We start from the raw sequence: 12267 nt of genomic DNA on the forward strand, positions 1-12267 counted from the left end.
AACAATCTTAACATTTGATACAGCTTAGTAATGCATCTGAATCATTGTTATCAAAAGTTAAAATATCAATTTGAGAAATAAAGTCTTTAAAATTAGGTTTAAAAGCATGTATAATGTTTTAAGAATTCACATTTGATATGTGTATTAATTTATGATATATTAAAAGTGATTGTATTTAAATGTGGAAATATTTGTTATGGATGTACACATTTTTGTATGGAGATATATTTTTATGCATTTGTAGATATTAATTTGTATAAAAGGTATTATAGTCATATTTAAATATTATCATGAATTAATTTGTAGCCAATGGAGGTATTGTTTACAGGTTGAACAACATTTTCTTTCAGTGTTTGTAACTTTTCAAAGAAAACTGGTTGTATGGTGAAGTATTTATTTAATTATGTAATTAATGTAATTAAGATAGTTTAATTGATTTATTGTTGGTTTAAAATGGTTTATAAAGGGACTTATTGGGAAGCTGTAAATGTTCCAGCAGAACGGTTGTAATAAAGAACTATTTGTCCTGATTGTGGATTTCCTTGCCTTTCTTTCGTGTGGTATGAAGATTTGGTCCTTTTATGTTTTTGTGGAGTGATTTTATACCTACTAAACATGTGCTGAAATCAAGTGATATAAGATGATAGTATTTAAGTAAGGTCTTTTAATTACATTTACATCTGAAGAAGCATCCTGTGTTGATGTGAAAATGCTTATCTTTTACTCTGCTTTGTTTCTTTTTGCTTGTAATAAAGTTATACACTATATTTTTATACCCACTGTCTGGCTGTTTTTTTGCTTTTACATTTATACACATTCATTTACTGGTTTTTGCTCCCTTTTGTTTTACATTTACCCAGTGATGTAGTATTTTTAGCTTTTGATAGCACTTTTAGGACTTGTTCTTATGTGATAACTGGGGGTGAGCCAGTTTCAGATATATCTTGAGAGACAGATGGAGGGAAGAGAGGGGTAAAGTTAGAGATAAATTTCTTGGCAATACGTTCACTATACCTTCAGCCTCAGTGTAGGTAACATCATTCTCAAGTAGCTCAGCACATATTTAATTGTTAATAATTAACCATATCAGAAAATGGTGGTATATTAGGTATATTTGGACTAAGCTTCCAGTTCTGCTAGTGTCTGTATTTCTGTAAAGTTTTATGTTAGTGACATGTAGAATGTACAGCTGAATGATCTGAGAAGCATCTGTACTCCGTCATGATGCCTGTTACTTTATGAAAGCTGAAAAATAAAATAAAAAGAAAAGTTTATTATATACTAGGACTTATGGAAGTTTGAAAAATAATAAAAAGTATGCTTGTCATGATGCAGAAATGGATCCACTAGATCAAATATTTCAATAAATTCCAAAATATCTTTAGTAACACTAAAATAAAAATGTCTTAATACTATATTTTTTATCTAGATGAGAATTCTGTACCATATTGCAGTTATCAGCAAGTATATAATGCTGATTTTGAAATTTCAAAAGAATTTTTGATATGAAACTAATGAATTCAATCTAGGTTACATATGATGTGCATATGTTTAAATATAGTAGCGTCCTACTACAGTTTTGCCAATCTGATACATACTTTTAAATCACAATAGTCACTTTACATCATCTTTATAGTTATCTGCAGTAACTGTAGACTTAATACAGCTTTTTCTTGATGCCAGGATGTTCTTAGATTGATACATGGGTCTCTTGTTTAAAGCCATTTAGGCTTTACTGTTACATAAATATGAAAACAGGTTTTCATTTGGTCAAGTTGTGCATGTTTTAAATTCCACAACAGTATATTGAGCAGCTTAATAAAATGTTAAAATTATTAAATTTAATGTTTTATACCTTGAAAGCTAGGATACTTAAAGGAAAACATACATTTTGGATCACCATAGAAATCTGTAATAGCTTTGCAAGCAGGAATGAAACGTGGATGAGGCACAAAGAAAACAATAGTCCAGATCTTTTACCTCGGGGACATCTGCAGAAGCACACAAGGAGGTTAATCCCAGAGTGCATGAAACAAAGTCAGCATAGTCTGATGAGTAACCTAGTGATTACTGAACTAAAATCAACCACCTCAATGATAGAAGCACAGCAAATGGCTCATTATTTCACTTGATGGAGATTAAATTAGAAATTCTGTGGAGGTAGACAATCATTTCGCTATTCATTTTTTCCGGTATATTATTTTTCTTGATTTGCATAAATTCACAGATTTATAGATTCAGAGATTATTACTAGACTAATGACCCCGGGGGGGGGGGGGGGGGTCTTTCTTTACCTAGCCAGGATATTTTGAAAGGATAATCTGTTTTGTATCCAAATAGAAGATTGAGAGCTAGGCATTTATAAGCTCTGCTGGTCTAGGTTGTGCATAAACTGGGTAATTGATGAACTCAGCTTCACATGGATGGGAAGCCTATATCATAGGAGGAGCAGTCTCTGTGACACATATCTGTCTGTCCAACTTGTTCTGTTTAAGTCATAGAGAAAACTCAGGTGCCTAGACCTTGTATTTTTGGTATTCTTTGACTTACAAATATGTAGGAGATTCATAAATGTGGGATTTGTGGATGCCTTGCAATCCAGGAATCCAGGAATAGAGCACCCTTTAGCAATCTATAGGAGACTGCAGAGAGGGAAAGAGCTTTAAGGTGTTCTGCATAAGGCAGATTTGTTACACCTTGTATTTTTTTTTATAAGGAACCTTTGAGGTTGCTCTATTTGCTGCATATGCCTGGTCAGGTACATATAAAAGGGAGCATTGGTACTCTAAGACTGGTCTGATAAAGGCAGAGTACAGTGGGAGAATGACCTCTTTGGACTTAGATACCATGCCCTTACTTAAGTTGCACAACATAAAAGGATTTCCTCATCACTGTGGCCATGTGGTGGCTGAAGGTAAGTCGAGTCTTAGGGACTTATTATCAACATATTAATTAGCTGGGATGTTTGGCTTCCCAAAGTGTACAATTTTGCATTTCTTAAAATTCCTTTTAAGACCATGGAAAATGAAATAACTGGACATCTTAAATATCTGTACAACCATTTGGATTTACCACTTGCATTCAGTTTTCTAAAATTCTTTCAGAAGTCAACAAACAGTTTTGAGAAATCTTATAGTTTGAGCATTCTGAATCTGAAGGTCTGTACCACAAATTTCCCAAGGCTTATGATACCATCACCTCTAAGATATATCATAACTCCCATAAATCTGACATATTTGCCCATCTCTAGATGAAAGCAAATGTTATACCCTTATCTAAGTATTGCCTAGAGAATGGGGAATACCCTTCACACCTGTAACCTGTCTTTCTCCACCATCTCAAATTTTAGTGAAAGTTGGAGCCTCACAATTCAAAGACCACATACATTATTTTGGGCTGCTAGGTGGTCAGCATTACAGCCTTAAAACAGGTAATAACATCTGTGCATCCATACATGGTCCAAATGATAATATGTCTAGGACAATAGATAAAGCTGAGCTAACTTCAATCATGGCAATTTATCTTAAAACAATTTTTGATCCTCTCAGGCATCAAAGACTGCTTAGTGAACTTCATGTGTATGGTTTTAAGAAGAGGCTTCAGTGGTTCAACGGAAGCTTCTAGGCCATTCTTAAACATTTCTATTTCCATGTATCTCTCCTCAGTCCCAACAGAATGGAATAGAGTCTATAACAACCAAATGCCCTTTGAAACTACTAAACATTTTAGATACTTAGGATTATAGAAGAATCAACAGCTCCATTTCTAGCAGAATACGGACAAAATAAAATCTGAACAAAACTCTTATGTTGAGATAACAGAGCTATCATTTTCTTGTCCCAAAAGGCAGGATGGCAATTGATAAATCATCACTTCTTGCCCAACTAGAATACAGCCTACATTTAATCACTTGTGATGGTGAAAAAAAAAGAAATCTGCCACCCTACAAAGTACCTCCAACAATATGTGTAGATTTATCACTCTTGTTTGTAAAACTGGACACCACTGATTAGTACTGGCCAAAAATAAATGGCTCTCAATAGTACAAAGAAACAAAGAACTCATATACTCTTATTTATAAATGTCTGTGTCTAGAATCTTCTTCTTTATTTTCTAATTATCCACCCCAAAGACCTCCAGATCATGTCCATCATCCTTTTATAAACCTAAATCAAAACTTTACTATTCAGATCACAGCTTTTCAGTGATAGCTAATCAAAACCTAGAATCTCTCTACATATAAATAATACTAATTACACTATTCAAAAAATTCATAGCCAACCTGAAAAATAGCTTATGCAAAGGTACCTCCTGCATATGCTTTCACCACCAAGGCATAACTTAATGCAGTCACTATAAACACATATTTCCACACCTCTCCTCATGAAAACTACATTGTCATTAACCCATGTACTTTCACATCAGTAATTATACAACTAAAACATGGTTCTAGGTTCTCATTCTTTATTAACTTTTCTCGGTTTTTCTTTGCCTTTCTTTGTCTTTTTCTTCCTCCTTTTTTTTTGGAGTCATCTATGAATTTAAAAAGTGTGCATATTTTTAATTACAGTTTTGAAATTCTATCTATAATATTTTAACATGTAGCTGTGGAGTTTTTTGCATGTTTGCCATTGTATATGTATACTTTTATTTTTACCATTCTGTGATTAACTGATCAATGACTTTCTTCTTTTGCAATTTTACTTCTTCCAGGCTGAGCAAGAAAACGACCCAGGTGGATCAGCACTCTTCTACGGTTTACAAAATTTAAATATGTAAATCAGGGATTAAAGGGGTACCAAAGACCTCTGCGCATGGTCTCTCTGGGCTCTGTTCTTTATTAATATACCTACAGTGAGCCTCAGAAAACTACATAGCATGTGCTATGCAGAAGACCTTTTATTATGGGTATCCCATAAAGATGTATACATTCAGTCCTCCAAACTAACTAGCTGACTCAGTCATGTCTGTTAATCGGGTTCAGGCACCTAGGCAGTGAGACATTTGACTGGGGACACATGGCTGTAGTGACATTCAGCTGCAGAGAAATATGGCTGTTTGCAAATTCCATGTGGGCAAATAGAAGAATGTGTCGCCATGCCCACAAGTTCAGTAACCAAATGCACAGGGGGAAAACAATTTCCATGGTCCCCAAGGGAACATGAGACAGCAGGCAGTATGGCAGGCATCAACAGCAGGCTGGCCAGAGGGCATGTCAGTGGCAGTAAAAATGCAGTGTACAATGGGCACTGCCTTTATAATCGGTGTGTGTGGACCACTACCCCCCTTCACAGTGTCTAGGAAACATTACCTAAAACACATAGTGGAGCATAAATGTGAATACAGTAGCCTGCAGGATTTCCTCCATGCTGTAGCACACTTGTACATGTTGTAGTTACATATGTATGTACTGCACACTGAGCACAACACTCATTACTTCCTCTGTCCCCATGCTGTAGCACACTTCTACATGTTGTAGTTACATATGTATGCACTGCATACTGAGCACAACACTCATTACTTCTTCTGTCCCGATGCATTTGGTTATTAAAGCTGTAGGCATGGCAATGTGTGCTTCTCTTCGCCCACAGGGAATTTGGAAACAGCTATATTTCTCTGCAGCTAAATGTCACTTCAGCCATGTGTCCCCAGTCAAATGTACCACAGGGAAATGTCTCGCTGCCCAGGCACCTGAACCTGTAGGCAATATATACATGATGAGATACATAGTCAAATAATTTTGTGGTTAGAGTAAATAAATATGTTTTGAGACATTCACACTACATATGTAGAGAGGTAAATCCTGGGATCTTACTGATGTCTAGAGGTGGGTAATTTTGACTCACACATGATTCTGTATGGTTCAGAGAGATAAATTGTGCGTAGATGGCACTAACTTAGTACAGTTTGGGTAGATAAGCTGAAAGGTAGTCAAAGTTTAGTAATGCTAACAATGGGGTTAGCCAAGTTGGTTACAAGGGCAAAGCCATGTGTCATATAAATGTTGTTTTAGTAGGATTTTAAACTGTGTCAGAGAATTACTATTGAGTATAGTAGATGGAAGGTTGTTCCAAGTTTTAGAAGTATAATACGAGAAAAGAGATTCACCTGCTGAGTTGTTGTCTTTTGTAACATCTAGGAGGCGTTTGCTGTTTGAACAAAGGGATCTAGTGGAGGTGTATTGTCTTATAAGATTTTAGAGAGCTGGCGTGTTATCTGCTTTGTGTAGGAGCTTAGAGGCAAATGTTAGTTGGTTGAAGTGGAGTAGATGAGGAAGTTCTAGCCAGTTTAGTTGTTTAAGTGATATACAGTGGTGAGTTTTGCAAGAGGCATCTGTTGCAAATTTGGCAATTTTATTGTAACATGAGTTTAATTTGGAGAGGTTGGCTTTGTGGAAGTTGGTGAGTATAGGGCAGGCATATAGGAGGTTTGAGAGGAGGTGAGTATGGGCAATAGTAGCTTTAGTGCTGGCAGTTAAAAATGACATTACTGTATAATAGACCTAGTTTTTTGTGGACCTTTTTATGACTTGAGTGATGTGGATATCATATTTGAGGTTATTGTAAAATTCGACTTCCAACAGTTTGGTATGGGTGGTTGGGAGGATGGCAGTTTTGTTTTTGGAATGGATCGTGAAGGTCAGGGAGGGAGAGGGAGTTCTGGTTGGGGAAAATAGAAGCAGTTTAGTTTTGTTGGGGTTTAATCCGTGAGCCAATTTTCCACAGACAGAAAGGAATCTTGAGTTATGGTATGTAGGCCTTATAGGGAGGAGGCTGACCATATCAGGGTGGAGTCATCTGAATACTGTATTACTGATGCGTGAAGTGTATTGGAGTGGAGCTGATTGGTGAAGAGAATGAAAAGCAGGGGGGCCAAGGATGGAGCCTTTTGGCACCCTTATACAGATTGGGAGGAATTATGAATGTTTTTGTTGCCACAGGATGGCTTGTTAATGCCCTGAGACGCAACTATGGAACCAGGACAGAGATGAGTTACTGAGGTAAAATTTGGTGAGGACTTCAATGAGTTTGTTGTGATCCACCATATTGCAGGCTTTGAATAGTTCTAAAAATAAGGTAGATACATATTGCCCTTTGTTTCTATGACTATTAACCATATTAGTAAAGGCCATGAGAGCTGTTGTGGTGCTGTGATGGGGTCAAAATCCATGCTGAGTGCTAGATAGGAGCTTGTGGGTGTGAAGGAAGTCCATGAGTTGGGAATGTATGACTCTCTCTAATATTTTGGATAGGGGAGACAAAATAGCTATGGGGCGACAGTTGTTGAATTCGGAGGAAGTTCCCTCTTTGTGAAGTGGAATGATGTGGGAAATTTTCCAGATGGAGGGGACTGTGTTTTCTGATATTGATCTATTTATGAGTATTGTTAAGGAGTACGCTATAGCATCTGCAACAATGTTCAAAAACTCTGCTGGGAGGTTGTCTGCAGCAAGTGTGGTGGGTTTAAGTTTCTTTAGTAATCTTTTTATAGTACTGATGGAAACAGGATGCAGTGAAAATTGAGTGGGGTCATTCTTGTGGCTAGAGCTGTGATGTGGTGGGAGATTAGTAGGGTTATTAGGACTACTGGAGGTGTTTTGTGAGGCTGAAAGAGCTTGGATAGTTTTCGTAAAGTATTTGTTGAATTGGGTTGCTATGTTGTCAGAGCTAGAGGTTGATGTTGGGGTTGGGGTTCCTGCCTTACCTGGTTGTAGTATATTGTTAATTGCAGACCAGAACTTTTGAGGGTGGTTGTAAGGCTTACTTTAGATGTTGTGATAGTAGCTGATTTTGTTTAGTTTGACAAGTTTTTTGGCTCTTTTTCTGAGCTCTAAAATTGCTTGTTTTGCTGGTTGAGATTTGGTCTTTTGAAAGTGAGCCCAGGCTTTGCTTCTAGTCCTGAATAGGGAAATGCATTCTTTACTTAGCCAGGGTGCGTACTTAGTTTTCACCCTAATATTTCTAGGGGGGCATGGGTATTTAGTATATCTAGGAAGGAAGAGTTGAAGAAGTTGACAGCCTCATTTAGTGGAAGTATTCTAAGAGGTTCCCAGCTACAAATTTTTAATGCCTGGATAACTGTAGCTGGGTTGAAATGTTTTTTATTCCTTATTAACCGAAAGATGGGTTAGCTGATTTGTTGCAGGCGACTTCGTAGTACAAAGGTTGGCAGATGGTCACTCAGACCATCAGGGAGACAGCCCACAAATGATGCTAGGGTGGGGTTGTTTACCAGAATCCAGTCAAGGATAGATTGTTTCTTAGAGGATTTGTCAGTTCTAGTAGGTGATGAGATAAGCTGGGAAATCCATGGAGGTTTATGTGGGATAAAGGATTCTGGGATGAGCCAGTTAGCCAATCTATGTTGAAGTCTCCCATCATGATGATTTCATGGGGGTTTTGGAGACCCAGTGGATCAGGTATTCTAGAGTAGGGATATTATTTCCAGGTGGTATATAGTTGTCGATGATGATAATATGTTTGTTGGGGTTTATCTCTAATTTGGAAAAGATGTGTTCAGAATTTTCAGAGCTAGGGTTTGTTATATCTAGTTGTCTAAGTTTGAAGTGATCTTTATATAAGATTGCTACGCCGCCACCTCTTTTGTAGGTTCTGTCTTTACGAAGAATATTATACCCTGGGGTTGCTATTTCATTATGGCTGTTTTCTGGTTTTAGCCATGTTTCTGTTAGAATGATGATATCAGGGGAATAGTAGGATAGTAGTGCATGCAGGTCATGGACTTTATTTAGAATACTCCTTACATTTACGTTCAGGAGAAGTAGGGTGGAGAGGTTGTTTTGTTTTAGTTGTATTGGATCATGGTTGATTGGGGGAGTTGGACCAAGCTTATGGTGTATGTCACCTGAGCGATTTAGTACTCTAAGTAAGTGTAAGATAAGTTTGGCAAGTTTGCTATTTAATCTTTCTTTCTTTAGCTAGGTTAGGGAGGTGGTGTTTGAGGCATGATATTTGTAAGCATTATAGTCTATGAGGGTAGTGTTGAAAATGGTGGGAGTTATGGACTAGTGAATCTTATTATGTGGTCGGGTTACTGATGAGGTTTGCCAAGGAGGGGGGTTAGGTGGTGGTAGTCTAGTTGGGCATGAAGTGAGAGTATATAGGATAAGAAGTACTGAGGAAGTTATGAAGTGCAGGATTATTAGGTATTTGAGTAAATTGTTCAGACAGCGAGTTTTACAAAGAGACTCTTGATTAGTATGTGATCTAGTGTGGTAAAGTGCCATTGTAATATGTTGATGCTTGGTAGTGATAATTAAGGTGTAGAAGGTGTGATGTGTGTGGGTGGTGGTATTTTGGAGTAGTTAAGTGTGGTTATTGTAGAAAGAGTGTGTGGATGGGTGGAGATACTATGGTAGTATAGATAGGGTGGGTGGAGGTAATTGAATTAATAGGGATGATTAGGTATGTTGTGTGATTGGCTGGAAGAAAAGTGGGTTGGGCTACAGAAGCATAAGTTTGGGTGATGTGGGTGTGATATGCTTTGTCCATATATGTTATGTGGGTCTATATTAAAAAGACGAACGTTTACTTACCTGAATGCCTAAACGTCGACCCGTCTTCATCGAACCACAAAAACATTGATCGTCCAGAAGCACGAAAGTGGAAACGTCAAATCGCCATGGTTGGCCTTCTGCGATATAGCTCTGTAAGGTAAGTGTGCAATAGCTACAGACAATAGGGTTAGGATGGGGGTTAAGGTAAGTGCATAGATGTTAATGCATGTTAGATTTAGTGTAGGGTTTTGTTAAGTGTATGTGTGTGGATTATTTAGTTTGTTTGGGTTTAACTTTTTAAGGTAAGTGTACGATAGTAATGGATCTTGGGGTTAGGGTGCGGGTTAAGTTAAGTGCATACATGGTGGTATATGTAAGATTTAGTGTAGGGTTAGAAGTAGGGTTTAGTTTAGGGTTAGAAGTAGGGTATTGGTTAGTGCATGTATGTGGTTTATTTAGTTTATTTGTGTAGGTAGTATGTAGTGGGCGGTGGGGTGGGACAAGTATGACAGTTCGACTTTTTGAATTTCGTAGTTTAGGGTGTTCGGTGTATATGCGGTTCGCGGAATAGGTGTCGATGTTTAGGTATTCGGGTAAGTAAACTTTCGATTTTCTAATATAGACCCATGTTATGTATGTCAGAAGAACAGTAAAATGCATTGTCTACATATGTAGTCAAAGATTAGTGGAATTTGATCCTAAGGACAATCAAACTCTATTTACATCGCTTAATCAGTTGAGCAAATGGACATCACAATACAGCTCATGGTTAAACAGCTTTTGTGAATGAGGAGCACTCCTGACCTGTACATCTTTAGTAGTGTTTGCCGATAATGATGAGTTATCATTTACGGATATTCACTGATGCTTATTCCAGCAGTGGAAACTGTTATCCCGTTCAGTGGGATTAGGGGAACCTCAGGATGGCTTAGCATGTAACTCGATTCTTGTTTTCACATTTAGCCATGCCTGCTCAACTGTACATATTCATAAGCTGATTTTATTCTGCCTTGCAGTTTTAACACGTTCAGATGCATGTCATTTAACATATCATGAAGTTCACATTTGTGCTGATCTTTTGATATTGACTGCATAGACATCTGTGACGTATCCCACGTGGTTGGTGTAGACGTGGTAGGTGCATCAGGATATGCATGTAACTGTGACAAAACACCATATTTATACTACTGAAGTTGTGGTGCAATGGTTACATGATTGGTCCTTACTTGTCAAAATTTCCACTGACCTGGGTTCTAATCCCATCTCTGCATATATGACATATCCTAAGAAGTGGACTGGATTAATGGCAGTGCACATTCATACTCATGAGGTTGCAACATATGATCAGCAATTGAGACATGTTCTGTATGTTCCTTATGCTTATCTGTGCACTGTATATGAGAGGCATTACACTAACACATGCTGTGAAGGTTGATCTGTCAATATGCGCACCTCCAGTATAACATCTAGTATGTGCATATCACACTTTTTACAGATGTTAATTCATAATAGGCTCAATAATTTTTCCCTATGGAAAATGAGATCATCATTAAGGCTCTAAGGCAGCACAACTGAAATCTGCTCAGGCAGATGGGTGACACTGTATAGAAGTGTAGAGGGACATTATAAATATGATCAGTGCAGTAGGTGGACACAACCATTCCACAGAGGCCTACTGGCATCATTGCTCTGACATGATCATCCATGCAGCTGAAAAGACTCTACTGCTATGAGAGGGTGTGAAATACCACTGGAGGTGAACCACCATTGACTCCCCAGATGAGATAACAATATTCTGTTCAGGATTGTTGTATACCTGGGGGAGGTATTGAGGCAGATGTTCCAGGATGTACTGCTATGTCCAATGTCCAGACACACAGCAGCATAATTCAATTATCATTTAAGGGCCTTCATTCCAACATCTTACCTTTTTTTATTTATATACGAATGTCACAGCAACACAACTAAGTCATGTACAGTGCAACATTTCAGATGCAGACAACATGATAGTTGTTATATTATGCGATATTATCTATACAATGTGTAGATAACAATGTCAGTACCATGTGTACTGTTGTGTTTTTCAATTGCATAGGCCCATCAACACCAGTCCATCACTGACAATCATCACATAAGTGGTTTTGTAGTCTGTGTGATCATTGACCTGCTGTTATAACTGAGGTGTATACTCACATGTTGTGTTCCACTTTAACCTACAGGTTCACATTTATGTCAGATGCACATTCCTTAACCAAGGAGAACAGACCTGGTCAGGCAGTTCATATGGTTGCTAAATTGCAATACTGTTTAACACAACTGTGGCCTTCATAACTAACATAATCTTGCTGACCTTCCTAAGTCTGTTGTATTCTGCAAAATATTGTGACCCATCTGGTATGTCTTTATTGTATATGCTGTGTGTTATACATCATCGTTAATGTTATATGATGACATGTATGTGTTTAGTAATGACTTGTGTATGTCTCTTTTTACATGACAGTCACATTTCAAACCTCACCGACAGTGATGGAGTCAGATGAGGACATGTCAGGTATGTCATTATGTAGGTATGTTTTCACATTGTTCTTCATATTTGTTTGATAGGTGACTGACATGATGTATCTATGCTGTATAGGTCCCCTGCACCACATACAACCATGCTGACCCAGTAAGTCCATATTACCATAATTATTCATTGAACGTAGTTGTGCAATAATGTCAGTCATATGCTGCCTTACTTGACTTCTGAA

At 37.6% G+C, this 12267-nt stretch overlaps 1 long non-coding RNA gene across 1 annotated transcript in view; it reads left to right on the forward strand.

Moving 5' to 3' along the window:
* The window catches only part of LOC122796559, a 193235-nt gene that overhangs the window by 110348 nt on the left and 70620 nt on the right, over window positions 1–12267 (forward strand). The window contains exon 2 of the long non-coding RNA XR_006363988.1: window positions 12018–12068. This is a non-coding gene — a long non-coding RNA (uncharacterized LOC122796559). The remainder of the gene's footprint in view (window positions 1–12017; window positions 12069–12267) is intronic.

Source organism: Protopterus annectens, chromosome 3.part0 (genome assembly GCF_019279795.1).
Source record: "Protopterus annectens isolate FY-2018-M chromosome 3.part0, PAN1.0, whole genome shotgun sequence".
NCBI lineage: Eukaryota > Metazoa > Chordata > Ceratodontiformes > Protopteridae > Protopterus > Protopterus annectens.